The following is a 21239-nucleotide window of genomic DNA, read 5'->3' as shown; positions in this document are numbered from 1 at the left end:
GGTGAACCTCTTTTTCTTTTCTTCTTTTTTTTTTGTCCAGCAAAGAAATAGATTGGAGTCAGGAGCTGTGAGAAAGGATATTCAGCTCGGGCTAAAAGAAAATCTAATGGGAGACGAAGGCAGGGGTGCTGTGAGGAAGAAGACGAGTAGGTTTTTATACCCCATTTTTCTTTACCTCGGCCTTTCTCAACTTTTCTACTGTTGAGAAACCCGTGGAACATTCTTCAGGCTCTGAGAAACCCCAGAAGTGGCAGGATCATGCAGAATATGGTTGGGAAGCAGAGCTGTGGACACGCCCACCTGAGGCCCCTCCCCTCCCCACCCCCTCCAGCCCATCAGTGGGCATTCTGGGACAGAGGGGCAGGTCGACATGACCGTATATGGTCATAAGGTAAAGGTATCCCCTGTGCAAGCACCGGGTCATGTCTGACCCTTGGGGTGACGCCCTCCAGCGTTTTCATGGCAGACTCAGTACGGGGTGGTTTGCCAGTGCCTTCCCCAGTCATTACCGTTTACCCCCCAGCAAGCTGGGTACTCATTTTACCAACCTCAGAAGGATGGAAGGCTGAGTCAACCTTGAGCTGGCTTCTGGGATCGAACTCCCAGCCTCATGGGCAGACAGCTTCAGACAGCATTTCTGCTGCCTTACCACCCGATAAATGTTTAACAAATACATATATTACAAATTAATTCCCACCCATTCAGGAAATGCTTCCAGGACCTTCAAGAAACCACAGGGTTTCATGAAACCCTGGTTGAGAAAGCCTACCTTAAGGAGGCTTACAATAACCTTCCCTTCTGCTCCCCACAATGGACACCTTGTAAGGTAGGTGGGGCTGAGAGAGTTCAGAGAGATCCATGACTGGCCCAAGGTAGGTCACCGAGCAGGTTTCATGTAGAGGTGGACTGAGGAAACACAGAAACATAGAACTGGAAGGTACCTCAAGGGTCATCTGCACAATGCAGAAAATTCACAACTGCTCCCCCACACCTCTCCAGTGACCCTCGCTGTATGCCCAGAGGACAGCTAGAAAACCTCCAGGGTCCATGGCCAATCTGGCCTGGAGGAAAAGTCCTTTCTGATCCAAAAGTGGTGATCAGTGTTACCATGGCCACATAAGAAATGGCCACAAGAACTGACTGATGGCTTATCCCTTCCACCCCTGCCTCTCTTGATCTGCCTAAATTCACAGAATCAGCACTGCTGTCAAAGGGCCTTCTAGCCACTGCATTAAAAAACCTCCCAAGGAAGTTCCATCAGGAAGTTCTTCCTAATATTTAGCAGAAAACCTATTTGATTTCATTTCAATCGCTCGGTTCTGGTCCAACCTTCTGGAGCAACAGAAAACGAGCCCTTTGAATACTTGAAGATGGCTCTCATATCATCTCCCAATTGTCTCCTCTCCGGCCTACACATGCCCAGCTCCTTCAACATCTCATGGCCTCCAGAACCCTCACTGGCTTAGTTGTCCTGCCCCAGACTGGTTCTAGCTTGTCAACATCATTCTTAAACTGTAACACCCCCAAACAGAGCACAATACTCTAAGGGCAGTCGAAGAAGAAGAGGAGTTGGTTCTTATATGCTGCTTTTCTCTATCCGAAGGAGTCTCAAAACGACTTACATTCACCTTCCCTTTCCTCTCCCCACAACAGAAACCCTGTGAGGGAGGCAAGGCTGAGAGAACCCTGATATCACTGAAGAAGAGTTGGTTCTTATATGCCACTTTTCTCTACCCGAAGGAGTCTCAAAGTGGCTTATGTTCACCTTCCCTTTCCTCTCCCCACAACAGACACCCTGTGAAGTAGGTGAGGCTGAGAGAGCCCTGATATCACTGCTCGGTCAGAACAGCTTGATCACTGCTGTGGTAAGTCCAAGGACACCCAGCTGGCTGCATATGGAGGAGCAAGGAATCAAATCTTATATATATAGATAATAAACGATTAATTCAGAAAAATAATTATTAAAAATAATTGAAAACCACCTAGCATTATAGAGTTGGAAGGGATCTCCGGGGTCATGTAGTTCAACCCTCTGCAGAATGCAGGAACTCACACTACCTGCCCACCCACAGTGACCCCGATTCTATACCCAGAGGGTGCCCCCTCCCCCAAACCAGAGTCCCCAGCCAGTCTGGCCTGGAAGAAATTTGCTTCCTGATCCCAAAGTGGTGATTGGAAGAAGGAGCCACAAGAACCAAGCACCAGCCCAGTCCCTTCTGCCCACCCATTTACAATCTACCTAAGTTCACAGAATCAGCCTCTCCGTCAGATGGCTATCCAGCCTCTGCTTTAAAACTTCCAAAGAAGAAGAACCCACCACCTCCCAAGGAAGCCTATTCCACTGAGGAACCACTCTAACTGGCAGGAACTTCTTCCGGATGTTTAGCCGAAAATGATTTTGAATTAATATCAACCCAATGGTTCAAGTCCTCTTCTACTGCCATACGTATATATTCTTACAAAGCAGCCCTGTTCTCCAGGGGAACTGGTTTCCCTAGTCCAGTGATGACCTGTAATTCCAGGGGATCCCCAGGTCCTCCCTGGAGGTTGGCATCCCCATGCTCCTCCAGTGGGGGAATGAAACCAAGAAGCTGCGTCTCCTTCCAGTCATTCAAATTATTCATTTCAAGTTGTGTATTTTTTTTTGTTAAGGCAGCTATTTTGCTCTGTCACCTCAAGTGAATCACTAAGCACCTCTTTCTCAATACCTGTCTAGCTTTCATTTGTTAGCGCAGCCCCCAAGAATTGTGCACCGGAGTTTTTGTATCCTTCTCATCTTAATTCCGAGCATTCCCTGCCTTGTATATCCTGGGTAAGAAAGGAAAGAGAACAAAAGAGAGGAGGGAGGGGGGATTGTATCTGGCTGCACCATTCACACAGGCAATGTTCTGTAGTGCTGATTGAAGTGAGACATAAGGGAAATGACAAATAAGTGGAGTTTGAATTAGGCAGTCCAGTCGTCTGTCTCCTGTCATCCCTTACAGAAGAAAGCGCGCGGCTTAAGGTATTGCATTTCACTGCCTTCCAGAGCTGGTATAGATAACTATCACAGTCATCTTCCTTTCCTGTTGACCAGTTCCAAGATTTGCGCCCTGTAATGCACTGCTGAATTTGGTGGTGGTGGTGGTCACGGAATGTTTACAGACATTCTAACTGAAAAGTGTGCATATCTCAGAAAACTGAAAGCCTCTACTTATGCATGTTCTGCTCTTTTTACCTACACACGCCCTTCTTTACATCCCTCAGTCTACTCAGTGTATTAGAAGGCAACTCAACAGGCACCGTCTTTGGAGCACAACGAGACAGCACAATTACAACAACAACAACAACAACAACATGTGTGTATACCATAGTGCTGTGCTGAAAGTACGCAATGTAGGCTCACATACCAGAGAGGTCAGAGCCCTGTTCGGTCTTTGACAGTTCCACGGGGCTTGTAATAAAGAGCCGTTCCAGCAGGCCTATAGTAGAACCCAGAAGAAACATTCAGAACCCGCTGACCTCTCAGAAATACCGCAATGCAATGCTGGAGCCTTATGCTTACTACCTCTAGCCGTAACCTACAGAGTATGGTCAACAAGCGCGGTGCGCACCTCGCACCTGGCCTCCAGGATGTCTACAGCTTGTCTTCATTTCCTTTACATTTTACCAGTTGACAATTCCTTCTGTAACCAATTTCCGTTGCATTTTTGGTTGCGTGTCTTAGACCGTTTACGCACTGGAGGTTTCATGCCAGCTGCAGGCTGGAGTTTCAGTCGTGGCAGGTTATCCCACTTCTTCCTGTATCCACAAGGGGGAGGATTTGGCCTGGTGCACCTGATCCGCCCCTGATTTGTGCTCCTGCACGGGAGCTGGGGTAGAGAAGTTCCCAGTGCATAAAGGGTCTTAAAGATTTCCGCTTTCACTGCCGCATAAGATCCTTTCACATTAAAAGTACATCGTTTTTTCACTTCCCTGGTGAGGGGGAGGGTGAGCCCCAAGGGGCTCTCGCCTCTGGCTCCAAGCACCCGGCATGGGCCAGGCGCAAACCGGTTCGGAGACAGTATCAGGTGAGGAGTTTGACTGGGGACAGGTGTCCTAAGGTGTCCTAAGGTGTCCTAAGGCGAGTTCAGGGAGGACAAAACCTCCCATGGAGCAGAAGGGCAAAAGCTCGCTTGATCTTGATTTTCAGTATGAACACAGACCGTGAAAGCGGGGCCTCGCGATCCTTCAGACTTTTGGGGTTTTAAGCAGGAGGCGTCAGAAAAGTTATCACAAGGCTTGTGGTGGCCTAACGTTCATAGCAATGTCACTTTTGATCCTTCAATGACGGCTCTTCCTAACATTGTGAAGCAGAAGTCACCAGGTGTTGGATGGTTCACCCACTAATGCCATCTGATATTTATGATGTCATAGATGTCATAGTCCCATTGTATACGGCACTGGTCAGACCACACCTGGAGTACTGTGTGCAGTTCTGGAGGCCTCACTTCAAGAAGGACGTAGATAAAATTGAAAGGGTACAGAGGAGAGCGACGAGGATGATCTGGGGCCAAGGGACCAAGCCCTCTAAAGATAGGTTGAGGGACTTGGGAATGTTCAGCCTGGAGAAAAGGAGGTTGAGAGGGGACATGATAGCCCCCTTTAAGTATTTGAAAGGTTGTCACTTGGAGGAGGGCAGGATGCTGTTTCCGTTGGCTGCAGAGGAGAGGACACGCAGTAATGGGTTTAAACTTCAAGTACAACGATATAGGCTAGATATCAGGGAAAAAAATTTCAGTCAGAGTAGTTCAGCAGTGGAATAGGCTGCCTAAGGAGGTGGTGAGCTCCCCCTCACTGGCAATCTTCAAGCAAAGGTTGGATACACACTTTTCTTGGATGCTTTAGGATCCTTTGGGCTGATCCTGTGTTGAGCAGGGGGTTGGACTAGATGGCCTGTATGGCCCCCTTCCAACTCTAGGATTCTATGATTCTATGATAATTGTGGGACTTTTAACTTTAAGTATTGGGGTTTTTCCGGGGTTAGATAGTTATTGATGATGATGATGAAGAAGAAGAAGATTTACACAGATTTCCCTACAAACTAACGTTTTTAAAAAAAAAAATGAGAGTTGACAGGCAAGAATCACTCATAAAGTAGTGCTAAAAAACCCTTCATCGTGTGGATGTGCCCCTGCTTCGCTTTTATAGGCTCTTGAGAACTGTTCCTTAGTGGTAAACCTACAGCAGTCTAGGAAGAAGCTATTGCAAATGAATAAGCCAGCTATTCTTGACAAGAGCGCCCCATACTGGCAGAGAGAGAAATAAAACGGCAAGCTTTGGGGGGGGGGGTTGTCTAGCCTAACCAAAATTGAGCTTCCGTGCCTGTCTGCTTGTTGAAGGAGGAGCCCCCAAACCATTTCTTAAGAGATATATTCTGGATTCAGCTTGGGAACTTCTTCAGTTGCTAGAATCCCTCTTTCCCCCTGGGTTCCTTTCCATGGCTAGCCACACACATAAGTTCTCTGCTTTCTCTCTCTCTCTCTCTCTCTCTCTCTCTCTCTCTCTCTTCACCCAGCAAGTACTAGACATCAAAGAGGGAATCTGCAAAGACGAGGAATCAAAGATCACGACTTAAAGCTACGGCTAATAGGAATCGGCGGTGGGGGGGAGACCTGGCATTAGCCGAATCATCGAGGCTCAGCGCAAATAAAATAATTATTTCCCCTTCTCTTTGTTCGACAGAGGGATCTAAGGCCAAGGCTGACACTGTCATTAGCTGGCGGAGGAAGCAACGTTCAAAGGGACTTCATTAGGGAAATCAGGAGAGAGGGAAAACCCTATAAAAGGAGAAGCATTTGTTTTGTGCTATGGAGGTGCAGATGGCTGCTAAGGGCATCGCTGGTTCACGTGCGTGGAAGAGGCAGCTGTGTTCTCAGTATAAACATTCTAATAGCCATTTGGCTTTGGGTCCACATTCCCCCCTCTTTCCCACTGCCTACGACCACACTCTGTGACTGAGGCCATTAGGGGTTCAGGGGTATTGGGAAGCATTTGAATACTTAGGGCACACATTTTACCCTGCCTGAAGACTGCCAGTGAGGGGGAGCTCCCCACCTCCTTAGGCAGCCCCTTCCACTGCTGAACTAGACTCCTGGAATCCTAGAGTGGGAAGGGGACACACAGGCCATCCAGTCCAGCTCTCTGCTCAGTGCAGGATCAGCCTCAAGCATCCAGGAGAAGGATCTGTCCAGCCGCTGCTTGAAGACGGCCAGTGAGGGGGAGCTCCCCACCTCCTGAGGCAGCCCAGTCCACTGCTGAACTGCTCTGACTGCGAATTTCCCCCCCTCTGATATGACAATCTTTAGGGTTGCAAGCCAGCTGGAGATCTCCTGGGATTCCCAATGTTCTCTAGGTGACAGAGATCAGTCTACCTGGAGAAAATGCCTCCTTTGGAAGCTGGGCTCTATGACATCACGCCGCACTGAAGTCTTAACCCCTCCCCTAACCCCACCCTCCTCAGGCCCCACCCTCCAAATCTCCAGGTATTTTACACTAATCTGTGTTCTTTGGAGAAAATGTGGATTAATATATATGGCTCTACGTGAACCTGCCCTTGTCCTTGATCCGGAAACTTCAGCTAGTGCAAAATGCAGCTGCCAGGGTCCTCACTGCCACACCTTGGAGGGCCCACATCCAGCTGGTGCTGAGGCAGCTGCACTGGTTGCCAATTGCTGTCCGGATCCGGTTCAAGGTTTTGGTTTTAACCTTTAAGGCTTTACGTGGGTTGGGACCCACATACCTGAGGGACCGCCTGTCGCCCTATGTGCCCCGCAGGGCTCTACGCTCTGCGGGTGAAAACCTACTGGTCGTTCCCGGCCCCAGAGAAGCGCGCCTAGCCTCAACCAGGGCCAGGGCTTTCTCTGTCCTGGCCCCCACCTGGTGGAATGAGCTCCTGGGGGAGCTGCGGGCCCTGCGAGATTTGTCAGCATTCCGCAGGACCTGTAAAACGGAGCTCTTCCGCCAGGTCTATGGTTGAGGCTGGGATTGGCGAGGAAGCACATTGCCCCCCTGGGGGGTTTGAAGCAGTCATCATCACCCTCCATCCCCCAATGCCCTTGTTTGGGTAGGGGAGAGTGGTATTTTCCGCCGTGTTGGGTATTTTTATAGTCTTTTAACGGGGATTTTAATGGGGGATTTTAAGACTATTGTTACCTGTCACGACCCTGTAGGAAGTGGCAGGAAATAAATTGAATAATAATAATAGTAATAACAACAACAACAACAACAACAATAATAATAATAATAAATTCTTGTGTGCATTTTGTTCATGAGGAGGAGGAGTATATATAACTCCAATATATATATAAGTTTAAATTTCCTGCATTCAGAAGAAGAAGAAGAAGAAAAAGAGTTTTTATACCCTGCCCAATGGAATCTCAAAGTGGCTTATAATCAGACAGGTCTGCTCGGTCAGAATGCTACTATCAGGACTGTGACTAGCCCAAGGTCACCCAGCTGGCTGCATGTGGAGGAGCGCTTTCAAAGCTTAGGTTAATTGGCCTGCGAAGAACACCGTCGGAGGCAGGCAAGTGGTCTAGATGGGCTGCTATATTCTTGCCTAATAGAGTTATTGCTCATGATTATTAAACACATGTAACAATGTTCCAGCTGGGCAACTTAATTACATTTATTTTAATTTATCAGGGAGCAAAATGTTAATCCTCAAATTAGATTATTTTCTCATTTATTCCAGCAAAATAAATAAATCCCTCCTCTGATACAGATCAAATTTCATTTCATGGGGGCTTGGACGGTGGTACTGTGAACTTGGCCCGCAGTTCTGAGTGACAGCCGCGAACGACTCACAATTAAATTTTGATACGCAGCCAAGATGAGATACTTTCGAAACATCATTTGCTTAATTAGTTCAGGAAGTCTTTTAAATATTTTATGGAGGCACCAATGAGGCTCAAGTTCCCCGGGATTCCTGGGGTAACGGAAACCTGGAGAAGGTAGAGGAGATGACCTTTACAGTAGGACTCCTATGTTTTCTTTCCTCTCATCATCTGCAGCAGGTTCTCCAGGTGTCCATGGACTAGCATTACCATGAGCCCCCATCAGCATTCATGGTCATGGTAGTCCATGCCCATTTGGAGAGTCACAGGTCGGCCCCCCCTCGTCTACGGGGTATATCAGGGGGCATCGGTCACCACCACAAGAAGACAGGTTCTACAAACCTGTGTGTTACGTTTTATCTTATCAAAGGAAAAGATGGCTAGAAATGCTACCACTTCATGTTTCAGATAAGGTTTTGAAGGGCTGGCAATTAAAACGTGACTGGTTTATTTTTAAGTTGAAAAAACCAAGGCTGACCAAAATTCGAAGCTATCGCATTCTGTTCATGAAGGAAAGTGGGGCATCTCAAATATTTCTTTGTATTATTACACTTGTCAGTTGAAGCATTTAATTCCTGGTCTACTTCTGAGCTGCTGTCTGAAAGCTTTGCCCATGAGGCTGGGAGTTCGATCCCAGCAGCTGGCTCAAGATTGACTCAGCCTTCCATCCTTCCGAGGTCGGTAAAATGAGTACCCAGCTTGCTGGGGGGTAAACGGTAATGACTGGGGAAGGCACTGGCAAACCACCCCGTATTGAGTCTGCCATGAAAATGCTAGAGGGCGTCACCCCAAGGGTCAGACATGACTCGGTGCTTGCACAGGGGATGCCTTTACCTTTTTATCTACTTCTAAGGAAACAAGCTGGCTGGAATTAGGAAGATTTTAATCTTAAAGAAATGGTGGAACTTCATCTAATATCTGGCAGTGCTCTTGGTGAAAGATTAAATGTGAACTCATTGTCAAACTCTCATAGCCCTCTGTTGGTATGGGAGAAATGGAAATGGGCATTATTCCCGAGGATTTCTCCTTTGGCTCCCCAAATTTCTCAATTAAAAATTCATAATTCATCCTATTCTTAACCCATTAAGTTTAACTAATGCAAATGGGACACTATTAAATCATAATAGTCCATTCTGGACTGAAGGAAGTTTCCTGACAGCATAAAATGACTGTTGAAACATCGGCTTCTAAGTTTTCTCCAAATGAAGGAAATCAGAGATCAAATTAACAGACCATTAACTGAATTTGAAGAATTAATTCAAATTATAGAAAAACAGGAAAGGAAAGCAATTACTAAAATATGCAAGATATGGTTAAAGGGCAAACACCAATGCATATGATGAAAAGGAACTGGAAAGTAGAATTGAATACTAACTTTAATGACAAGGATTGGAATCAAAGGATTGGAATTCAACGATTTCCTTTTACATCAGTTTCAAGAAGTTTACAAGAACATGCCTGAAAGATCTCTCAAAGCTGGGACAATACTCCTGTAAGGATAGCCCACATAATAAAAATTGTTGCAGAGGTTGTGATGAATTAGGGACATTTATACATAGGTGGCAATCCTGTCCAGTTACAGCCAAATTTGGGCAATCAGTATCTACAGAGATTGTAACAATCACCCAGGAACAAATAAAACCTATCATTGAATTGTCCCTATTCAACATTTAATGAAAATTCCCAATGTAAACAAAAAGCACTGATTAGGTATCTCGTTGTTGTGGCTCGATTGCTTATTAGCCAATGCCGGAAGAACATTGCAGGGATCTCCTTAGAGAGGTGGCATGCAAAAATAAGAAATATAACAGCACTCGAGAAACTAATAAATAAAATTAGATTAATTCAGGGGAGGAAAAGGAAAGATGACTTTATGATAATTTGAAATGATGTTATAAAGTACCTACTGAATTTTCCAGAATATATCTCATTTAAGAATTTTAATTAGATTGAGGCCAGGGCTGTTCAAAGCTTCATGGGTCTCCCTCCATCTCCTCTTCCTTGGCTCCCCTTTTACCTATGAGTCTGGGGGAGCCAGCAGAGAGGGTAAGGCAATGGGCAGAGATGGGGTTTCTGTGTTTTAGTACTGAATTTATTAGAAGCAGAAGAAGAGTTAGTTCTTATATGCCACTTTTCTCTACCCGAAGGAGGCTCAAAGCGGCTTACAGTCACCTTCCCTTTCCTCTCCCCACAACAGACACCCTGTGGGGTGGGTGAGGCTGAGAGAGCACTGATATCACTGCTCGGTCAGAACAATTTTATCAGTGCCGTGGGGAGCCCAAGGTCACCCAGCTGGTTGCATGTGGGGGAGCGCAGAATTGAACCCGGCATGCCAGATTAGAAGTCCGCACTCCTAACCACTACACCAAACTTGGGTTGGGTTGGGATGTGCATGTTGTTTTATTGCTGTGATCCACCCTGAGTGCATAAGGGGAGGGCTGGTATGCAAATTTAATACTACTACTACGATGATGACTAGTACCACTAATAATAATACAAACACATCCAAATGGTTGGTTTTTCCTAAATATCCCTGGCATCTATGAACTGTTTTTACAGTGCTGTATGTTGATTTGCTCTCATGCTATGCCTAGAAGTATGAAATGATGACTTTCACTCCATGACATTGTCTCTGAGGAAGTGTGCATGCACATGAGAACTCACACCTTGAATAAAATTTGGTTGGTCTTCATGGTTCCACTGGAGTCAACATTTGTGTTGCTCCTTCAGATCAACATGGCTACACTCCTGAATCTATATACGTAAGTGTGCGTGTGTATCCGTGAATTTCTATGTGTGCATATATTGCCTTCCCCAGTCATTACCGTTTACCCCCCAGCAAGCTGGGTACTCATTTTACCGATCTCGGAAGGATGGAAGGCTGAGTCAACCTTGAGACGGCTGCTGGGATTGAACTCCCTGGGGAAGGCACTGGCAAACCACCCCATATTGAGTCTGCCATGAAAACTCTAGAGGGCGTCACCCCAAGGGTCAGACGTGACCCGGTGCTTGCACAGGGGATACCTTTACCTTTACCTTTAAAGGTGCCTACATAATGAGCAAATCTATAATCAATTGCTGACAAAAGTTAGCAGGGTAATAGCCCTGGGTAATTCAATATTGTCAGATCTCTGACACTCAATGGGGGTCAGCCCTGCTTAGACCACAAAGGAAATCCAGGGTTGCTTCATGGAGACAGGGCAAGGGCAAATCACCTCTGTTAGTCTCTTGCCTCGAAAACCCCATGACGGGGGTCACCATTCTGCAGGGGGGTTGGACTAGATGACCCTGGAGGATCCTTCCACTTTGATGATTCTGTGATAACTTTGCTATGATTCGATGGCCCTTTCCACCCAAACATGCACTCTGTAAGTTAGAAGCATTCATGCATACTACTGCATACAGCTTTATAGGTTTCCTTGGGAACATCGGGATCAGCGCACCTGTGGGAGGTGCTCCATACAAATACCACCCGCCAACACAGTATGACTGTCATATGGCTGTATGCATGTATGAGCTCCATAGTACCACAGAGAGGGAAAGCTCATCCACCATTTTTGCCCCTCACATGCATGTCCAAATATACAAGGAAATGCGCACCTGCATGTCTCCAAGTTGGCGGAGAAGTCTTTTGCAATCTCCCTCTTTTTCCTCCCCGCTTGATCCTGACTGATCATCGGCCACTTGAATTCTGTTTCTCAGGCGCAAGATCCAGACGCCTCTGAATGTCAAGAGTGCTCAAAATAACGCGTCTCACATTTTCATTTGCCGTTTGGCTATTAAGAGTAGAACGCACGGCTCAGGGAATCGCCGGGGAGGTTGTTACCCTGGAAATAGACAAGGCTCCACAGCCTCCAGGGATGCCTGGCTGTCTAGTCGGGAGCACTACAGTCCAGGAGAACACAACGGAATAGAGGCAACCAATGATCCAGTCTGTCTGGAGCTGTGCCGCCAACTGGGGCTGGGCAGACTTCCTGAGGAGCTTGCAAGAGGTGCAGAAGCAGGGTGTTAAAGAGCAGCGGACTCTAATCTGGAGGACCGGGTTCAATTCCCCACTCCTCGTCCATATTTATGTATGCACTAGCTTCAAAGCCCGTTCCTAAGAACGGGCCTTGAAAGGGCCCCCTCTCCTGGGCCCCGGCCAGGCAGCTTAAGGTGGCCTTGGACCGCAGCTTGCAGACAGATCAAGTGGGGTGGGTGGGGGCCGGGCAGGTCATTAGCAGGGCCGGGACAGAGATCCTCAGCAGTCAGCTAGTCAGCTTCTCAGCAGTCCTTAACGAGCAGTCAGCAGGCCGGGAGGCCCTCGTCAGCAGGCCCAGCCTAGCAGGCCAAGAGACCCTCGTTAGCAAGCCCTCCACCACGACCCTTTGCCCAGGGCCTCACCTGCTGCTGGCGCCAGGCACTGAGGCATCTGAGAGCAAAGAGGCTAGATTCCAGGGACAGAAGGCGGGAGCTGCAGGGGCAGGGCCAATCAGAGCCAAGCTGGCTGCACCCTGATTGGCCCTATTCCAATTTGGACAGCCGGACACATCCCACCCCCTAGGCTGTTTCATAAATATATAGAGGAACAACAATGGATAAGTATGTATGTATGTATGTATGTATGTATGTATGTATGTATGTACGTATTTGTGTGTATGTGTGAGTGTGTTTGTTTGTTTGTTCAATTTATTGACTGCCACTCCCAGAGGTTCATGGCGGTTTACAAAATCCAGCTAAAAAACCCGTTAAAACCAAAATGGACTATCACAGTATCCATAACAACACAATAGCAACAGCAAAGCAAGATGGCGGAATCCTCAACCCCCCCTAACTCAACTACAAGAGGGAGGAGAAAGGAGAGACAAGTCAGAATGGTGTCCGTTGTTGGCAGCAGGGGGACCCCAATTGCTCTTCCTGGCCTAACCTGGCCTCAACCATGGACCAGGCGGAAGAGTTCTGTTTAGGAACCAACTCTTCTTTTTCTTCCTGCAAAGGGGATTTCCATCTGGGGACTGACATCCCTAATTGGAGCTCAACTGAGCCACCTAAACAAGGAAGCAAGCTTGTCCTGGGTGCCCAAACTCTATTCTTCAGCAAAGCCTTACTAGAGTGATTAAGAGGCAGAATCCTTGATTGAAATCTTGCTTTGTAGCATCACTGGGAAGTAACTACATGCATCTTGGATGCTGAAGCTATTTTTTAATTATATATGTATTTAATTTTTTTAAATCTTGCATTTCCCACATGGAGCTTAGGACTGTAAGCATTACTCCCCCCCCCCCTTTGTCCCTTTTACCATCACGACAACTCTGTAAGGTAATTTAGGCAGCGAGAGTGAGGCTGGCCCAAGGTCACCCAGCAAACCTCCAAGGTGAAGTCACCTGATTTCCATTCCAGCATTTTAACCACTACATTGCTCATTGCCATCCTGTTGATCCTTGCTATACTAATGTAATTCTACAGATGAAAACATTCAAAGAAGCCTTTGCCAATGGTTACTCACCACCATGTGCTCTGTCCTGTTCTCTGCAGGTTTCCTTGACCCTGGTCTTCGGCAGCTGAATCTGAATTGATGCTAAGCTTATACCTGGCGGACTGGCTGATCCAGGAAGATTTCCCTCCTGGCATAAAGCTTTGATAGGCTGAGAGAAAAGCAGCTCCATCTGGGTTTTGGCCACTGTGTGACACAGAGTGTTGGACAGGATGGACCGTTGGCCTGATCCAACATGGCTTCTTAGATGCTCTTATAGTCCAGGTGTAACCCATGGTCTACAATTCCCATGAGCCCCTGCCAGCACATGTTAGCAGAGGCTCATGGGAAATGTAGTCCTTGGGCATCTGGAGAGCCACAATTTGGCCAGACCTGGTCTAGAAGCAACACCTGGGACTCATCAAGGCTTAACGGAGACCAGAATCCTCAAAGGATCACATCCACTGGCAACATGGTCTGGTCCATGAGGTGGATTGCGGTCAGGCAGCCTGGCCTGGTGTCTCCACTGGAGGATCTCTGCTTGAGCCCCATGCCATTGCCGCTCCTGATGGATCATGGGCCAGACTGGTGCTTAGTGAGAGCCACCTTGGTATAGTGGTTAAGAGCAGCAGCCTCTAACCTGGAGAACAGGATTTAATTCCCCACCCCTCCTCCACAGGCAGCCAGCTGGGTGACCTTGGGCTAGTCAAAGTCCTGTTAGGGCTTTTCTCACAGAGCAGTTCTCTCAGAGCTCTCTCAGCCCCACCTACATCACAGGGTGTCTGTTGTGGGGAGAGGAAAGGGAAGGCGATTGTAAGCCGCTCTGAGACTCCTTCGGGTAGTTAAAAGTGAGGTACAAAAACGCAAGTCTTCTTCTTCTAGCTGCCCCAGAGCCTGGGAGGGCAGAGGGAAGCTCTGGTGGAGGAGCTGCAACTTTCAGCTCCTCAGGGCAGCGTCTTGAACAGACACATCTCCCAGAGTTCCCTGTTCTCCCAAGGGTCTTGTTTCTGGCTCCTCTTCTGAGGCTTCTGAGGTGGAGTCCACAGCCAGCTCGGTGCAGGTTCATGACAGTTTTGGCTCCCTGGATACTAGATGTACTTATTCCTTACCCTGTGGTAGCTCAGGCTACCCAGATCTCTCCAGATCTCAGAAGCTAAGCAGGGCTGAACCCAGTTAGTATTCAGATGGGATTCCACCAAGGAAGTCCAAGGTGGCTACAAAGAGCCTGGCGATAGCAAACCCCTCTAGACATCATTTGCTTTAGGATGCTTTGGGCTGATCCTGCGTTGAGCAGGGGGTTGGACTAGATGGCCTGGATGGCCCCTTCCAACTCTATGATTCTATGATCTCTTGCCTTTTAAATCCTATGGCATCTCCCCATTCGCTGGCAGGGCCTCCTGGGAATTGTAGTCCATGGGCATCTGGAGGGCCGCAGTTTGACTGCCCCTCTAGCACATCACAGGATTTGTGGAAACGGGAAGGAAGGCGCTTCACTTGCGTAACGAACAGAAGCAATAAGAGTTCTCATCTGGGTTTACGTCTGAGATCCAAATACAGCCCCTTTATCATCTTAATGACAAAGCAAGCCTTCGAGTTGAAGCTGAACCAGCCCTGGTGCCGAGGAGCTGATTTTTGCCAGTGAAGCGTGGAAGGCAATATTGGATAGCTGCATGCAGTACGCTCCAGCGTTGTAACCCAATAGCAGGCTCCTCCTGTCTCCAGGAATAATTAAACAGCAGGATCTACCAGATGAGGTGACACAATCGCTTCACTGTCACCTCTTTCATCCTCTGTCCATAAATAGCTGTATTCTGTGCCTCTGCTCAGGTGAATTTACCTCTCGGAGGTAGCTGGGCTGTCTTTGAACCCTTACCACATATCGTTCCACAGGTGCCGTCCCTCCAACTGGCAGAAAGAGCTGTGAATCAATGACCTTGGAGATTACAGGGCCAGTTTGAAAATGTGGTCAGAAGGTCAGTCAACAACCAGGGTCACCTATGTTCAAATTCACATTCGGAAGAAGAAGAACTGGGCTTGACACCCTGCTTTTCACTACCCACGGGAGTCTCAAAGCGGTTTACACTCACCTTCCCTTCTTCTTCCCACAGCCGACACCCTGCAAGGTGGGTAGGGCTGAGAGAGCTCTGAGAGAACTGCTCTGTGAGAACAGCTCTAACAGGGCTGTGACTACCTCAAGGCCACCCAGCTGGCTGCACGTGGAGGAGTGAGGCTTGAAACATGGTCCTCCAGACTGCAGTCTCCCTGAGATCTTAATAACCTGGGCAGGAATCAAGTTTGGCCTCTTTGACTGCTGTAAATACGAATTCTAGAAGTGTTGAGATGTGCTGAGAAAGTATATACGATTTTTCCATCCCTGTGTTTTTATTCTTCCACACAAGACAAGCCCCCTGTCCCTCCCAATCAAGAGGCCTGTTGCCCAATAATGTACTGATTTTACCTTAGAGCCCAAGTCTGCTTTTCTCCAGTTCTGCAGAAACTCTGACTGGCGTGATCCTTCTTCCGCTCTTTTTGTGTTCCTGCCATTTGCCAAGTGATTGAACCGATGCCAGCCCCGCTGCCTCTCCGCCACTCACTTAGCAGAGGACGTTTTTGGGTTTTTTTAAACTGCCTTAGAGGAAGGAGTGCCAAACGAATCCCACCAGCAGACTCCTGGGAAGAAATAGCAGACTGGTCAAAATGACTTTAAGCTCTCAGCTGGATCAAATTGGTGAGAAGAAATTCGTGGAGAGTGGCGGTTGGTTGGCAGCGTCTTGGAAAGGAGGGGTCTCCAGAATGCACTGCGGCCTCCACAGTCTGAAGATGTCCATAAAAATCAACAGATGCTGCTTCTGACAAGGAGGAAAATGGTAGATTTTGAAGGGGGAGGGTTTATTATATGCTGCCTTTCTGTACCAGAAGTCACAAAAAGAAGAATTGGTTCTTATATGCTGCTTTTCTCTACCCGAAGGAGGCTCAAAGTGACTTATAATCACCTTCCCTTCCCTCTCCCCACAACAGACACCCTGTGAGGTGGGTGAGGCTGAGAGAGCCCTGAGATTACTGAAGAAGAAGAAGGTTCTTTTATATGCCGCTTTTCTCTCAAAGTGGCTTACATTCACCTTTCTTTTCCTCTCCCCACAACAGGCACCCTGCAAGATAGGTGAGGCTGAGAGAGCCCTGAGATTACTGCTTGGTCAGAACAGTTCTATCATTGCTGTGATGAGCCCAAGGCTACCCAGCTGACTACATGTGGAGGAGCAGGGAATCAAACCCAGCTTGCCAGCTTAGAAACCACCACTTTTAATTACTATACCAAGCTGGATGGGTGGGTGGGTGAGTGGGTAGGCCGAGGATTGGGCAGGCAATGCTGGGCAGTCCCCTTGCCCCCCCTCACCCAGGAGGCCCACGTACTTCTGTCTCCCTCAGATGCCAGGGGCAAACTGGCTGCAATTTCGCCAGCTTGCCCCTGCCCGGGCTGCGGGGGGCCCAAAGTCTGGACAGGCCCTGCCCACCTACCCCTTCCCCTTTTATTTATACAGCGCGAACTGTTACAGATGATTTTATGAATCTCATGGGAATTGTAGTCTATGAACCTCTGGAGGGCCACATCTGGCCACCCCTGAGCTGATGCCTCTCACACAACTGCATCTTTTTAGTTGAATGCCGGTCGCTTTCTATCAACCTTATTGGATTGCAGTGTTTTCACTGTGACTTAACAGCTGTTTTATGACGTTATTGTTGCCATCATATTGAATTCTCCTTGGGACTCATGACATTTCTAAATCAATAAGTAATAGTCTGGGAGAAGGACAATGAACTATTATTAGAACACAATCACAAACCCAAACGAGTTTTGACACTGGTTTCACCATGAGTTTAAAGCAATGGGATTCTGAGAGCAAGAAAGCAAAATTCCCCAAGTTTGCTACAAGCTGTGAGTTTTCCGCCCAGGAGCTGGCAACCCTATCGCCTACTGGAGGCCAGGGAGATGTGGCAAGTCTAACCCCCTGTGGGCAAGCCTGCACTGCCCCCCCACCAGCCTAGCAACCAATCACCATATGATTCTTGCAGCTGCTTTGGAGGGCATATTTCCATGCAATGCTACCACTTCCGTATGGAGTTGCCAAGTCAGGCCTAGGAAATTCCTGGGGTTTTGAATAATAGAATCATCTTAAAACGGCTAAATAAAGCAGTAAGGCCATGGGGGGAGGAATTAGGGCGGGGCTCTGTCTGGGATAAAAACTCGGAGCGGCTCCTGATTCGCTCCTCCGAGTGTCAATCCTGGACCAAGGAGGCCATTGCCTCCTTGGCCGCCATTGCCTCCACATCGACATGGCCGCCCTCGACCCTCAGCCACTGGTAAGCTCCCGTTAGCCGGCGAGGCTGCTCTTCTGTCTTTGGGGAGGGGGCGGGCGGGAGCCGGCGCCCGTTTGAGTCTTTCAGGAGGGTGGGGGGGCCGGCTCCTTCAGACAGTGAAAAGCGGGGCCTAAAAAGTGACTCTTTCTAAGTTATTTTTTGAAAAATTAAAATAATATTCCCATGACTATGAGAGAAACTTTAATATTTTATTATTTTCACATGTAAAATGTTAATGTAACATAGAACTGAAGAAGAAGAAGAAGAAGAAGAGTTGGTTCTTATATGCCGCTTTTCCCTACCCGAAGGAGGCTCAAAGCGGCTTACAGTCGCCTTCCCATTCCTCTCCCCACAACAGACACCCTGTGGGGTGGGTGAGGCTGAGAGAGCGCTGATATCACTGCTCGGTCGGAACAGTTTTATCAGTGCCGTGGCGAGCCCAAGGTCACCCAGCTGGCTGCATGTGGAGGAGTGCAGAATCGAACCTGGCATGCCAGATTAGAAGTCAGCACTCCTAACCACTACACCAAACCGGCTCTCTCTGGTTCGAATTGTTATTAATCTTGAGTTTGGAAGCTGCCCTGAGTTTCCAAAGGCAAGGCGAAATATAAATCCCAAAACCAACAAATAAAAGTACAATCAAAACAAATGCTTAAACAACAACAATTAAACTAAACATTCCTCAGTTTATCTTCCCCTACAAAAATCCTCAAAGTGTACACAGGCATCTATACCCACTGGTCAACAACAAACCAAATAGTTTGGACTGCATACTTATTTCCGTTTCTTGAGAGGGGACATGACTGCTGTCTTTGGTATTTGAAAGGTTGTCACTTAGAGGAAGGCAGGGAAAGGTTCCTGCTGGCAGCAGAGGAGAGAACCTGGAGTCATGGCTTTAAACTACGTGTAGGCTAGATATTAGGGGGGAAATTTTTACAGTCCGAGTAGTTCAGCAGTGGGATGGGCTGCCTCAGGAGGTGGGGAGCTCCCCCTCACTGGCAGTCTTCAGGCAACAGCTGGACATATCCTTCTCCTGGATGCTTGAGGCGGATCCTGCACTGAGCAGGGGGCTGGACTAGGCGGCCCAGATGGCCCCTTCCCCCTCTAGGATTCTACGCTTCTATTTACGATCCCCTTCTCCTTAAAATTAGCTCCTCTTCTTAGGCAGCTGCGGTGCCAACTAGCAGACAGTGACACCCACTGTCCAAGCTGTAACATGACTGCGGAAGGTCAGAGCTTTCCCACTGAGTGCTGAGCTACACAATTGGTCCGGGGAGCTCTCTGACCCTAAGCCAGATGTTTCCTCCCCTCCCTCCATGTTTCCTAACACTCCATCCCCCACCCAGACAAACAGGATGAAAGATAGTGCACATCAACCAAATCTTAAACAAACCTGTGCACTTCCAAGACATGAATCTGCCTTCCGCTGAGTCAGACCCCTGGTCTATCCAAGTCAGCATTGTCTTCTCTGACCGGTAGCTGCTCTCCAGGGTCTCAGACAGAGGTCTGTCACATCACATCCTGCTTGGTGCATTCATCAGGAGATGCTGGGGTCAGGGGGTGAGGATTTAGCTTGAAACTTTCTGTTTGCAGGGTTAAGTTTGCAAAGTCAGTGCTTGGAACTTTCTGTTCGCAAAGTAAATGCAAAATAAGTGACCATTCTCCACTGAATGGTGCTAAAGCTCTGCGTTGTAGTCTAAAAGGAAGGGGGTGACAAGACAATCTCTCCAAGGCTTCTCCAAGGACACGCAGGGCTGCCTTATTCTGAATCAGACCCTTGGTTTGTCAAGGTCAGTATTGTCTACTCTGACCAGCAGCATCTCTCCAGGTTCCCAGGCAGAGGTCTTTCACATCACCTTCTGCCAGGTCCTTTGAACTGGAGATAGCTGGGATTGACATTTCCTGCAGACAGCGCTATGGGTGGTTGTAGCAGGAGAGGTGGTCCTTACGGCGTACCTTGCTTTTCTCCCCTCCAAGATTGCTGCTGATTGAAAATGTTTTAAAATGTAACTTTGGAAGTGGTTCTGTTGTGGTTACCCGCCCTGAGTGATACAGAAGGGTGGGATAGAAATAAACATTGTTTGTTTGTTGGTGTGTTTTAAAGTTTATACCCTGCCCCTCCCGGCAATGCCAGCTCTGGGTGCTTGCAACATCTGTACACCGCCCGTGGCGCCGCGGGCGCCACGGACTAAATAAAAGAGTAAGCCCTTGGAAGGCGGGCTGTGTCCGGGATGAGGAAGGGTGCCGAGTGGCCCCTTCCCCCAGACAGACTATTGGAGGGACCAATCGGCAGGCGCGAAGCGCCTGCCGATTGGTCCCTCCAATTCCTTGCCGGAGCAACTGCGAGCCGCGCGCAGCGCGGCTCGCAGTTGCTCCTTGGCCGGCGGCCTGACGCCTCGGGAGGCGCGAAGCGCCTCCTGAGGGGTCAGGCCGCTGGCAAGGGAGCACCCGCCAGCCGCGCGTAGCGCGGCTGGCGGGTGCTCCCTGCCCGGCGGCCTGACGCGGCCGGAGGCGCGAAGCGCCTCCCGCCGCGTCAGGCCGCCGGCTACTGAGTCCCCGGCAGCCGCACGCTGGCCGGCCGCTGGGGGCTCCCTGGGCGGCGGCCTGACGCGGCGAGAGGCGCGAAGCGCCTCTCACCGCGTCAGCCCGCCGCCCAGGGAGCCCCCAGCGGCCGGCCAGCGTGCGGCTGCCGGGGACTCAAGTCCGTGCTTCCCACGGACCTAAAAAAATGGCCGCCGCCGCTGCCAGCCAGCTGCCAACAACGCGAACAAGCCGCCAGCCAGACGCTGCCGCCGCCAGCCAGCCCTCGCCGCCGCAAGCCACCCGCTGCCGCCGACAGCCAGCCCCCGATGTCGCCGCAAATGGCCGCCGCCGCAAGCCAGCCGCTGCCCCCGCAAGCCCGCCCTCGACGCCGCCAGCCAGCCCACGATGCTGCCGAAAATGGCCGCCGCCGCAAGCCAACCGCTGCCCCCCCCAGCCAGCCGCCGACGCAGCCAGCAAGCCAGCCGCCGACGACGACAATGGCCGAGAATGGCCGAAAAGATCCCCCGCTGCTGCCGTCAGCCAGCCGCTGACGCCGAGAATGGCTGCCGCCGAACATCGCAGACCTACGCAAATGGCCGCCGCCGCCTCCAGCTACCCGCCGCCGCCGCCTCCACCCAGCCCAGGATGCCCCGCCGCCGCCGCTGCAGCCCGCCAGCACTCAATGACGCCTCCGGTAAGGTTCGCTCCTTTTCTCCTTCCTGCCCTTTCTGCTCGCTACCCTTCCCTTCCCATTCTAGCGCCCATTTTCTCCTTGCTGCCCTTTCTGCTCGCTACCCTTCCCTTCCCATTCTAGCGCCCATTGTATTGGAATTACAATGGGCTCTTTTGCTAGTATTATATAAAACAGTACAGAAATACAGCAGCTAACAGCACAATAAAACAATCCTACCTACTGTGTGGCAACCCCGGTTTCAGAGGAGGCGTCTCCGTATCGAGCAGTGGTTCTCAACCTGGGGATTGGGACCCCTTTGGGGGTCAAATGACCCTTTGACAGGGGTTGTGGCAGGGCAAGCAGCTTGACCAGAGGGGGG

General features: G+C 49.3%; 1 long non-coding RNA gene across 1 annotated transcript in view; it reads right to left on the bottom strand.

The window, feature by feature from the left end:
• Positions 1-863: 863 nt before the first annotated feature.
• The window catches only part of LOC143836465 (uncharacterized), a 43671-nt gene continuing 23295 nt past the window's right edge, over positions 864-21239 (bottom strand). The window contains exon 3 of the long non-coding RNA XR_013230620.1: positions 864-906. This is a non-coding gene — a long non-coding RNA (uncharacterized LOC143836465). The remainder of the gene's footprint in view (positions 907-21239) is intronic.

Source organism: Paroedura picta, chromosome 4 (assembly GCF_049243985.1).
Source record: "Paroedura picta isolate Pp20150507F chromosome 4, Ppicta_v3.0, whole genome shotgun sequence".
Classification (NCBI taxonomy): domain Eukaryota; kingdom Metazoa; phylum Chordata; class Lepidosauria; order Squamata; family Gekkonidae; genus Paroedura; species Paroedura picta.
Note: the sequence above shows the minus strand (reverse complement) of the source record. Positions and strands in the feature narration are given on the sequence as shown.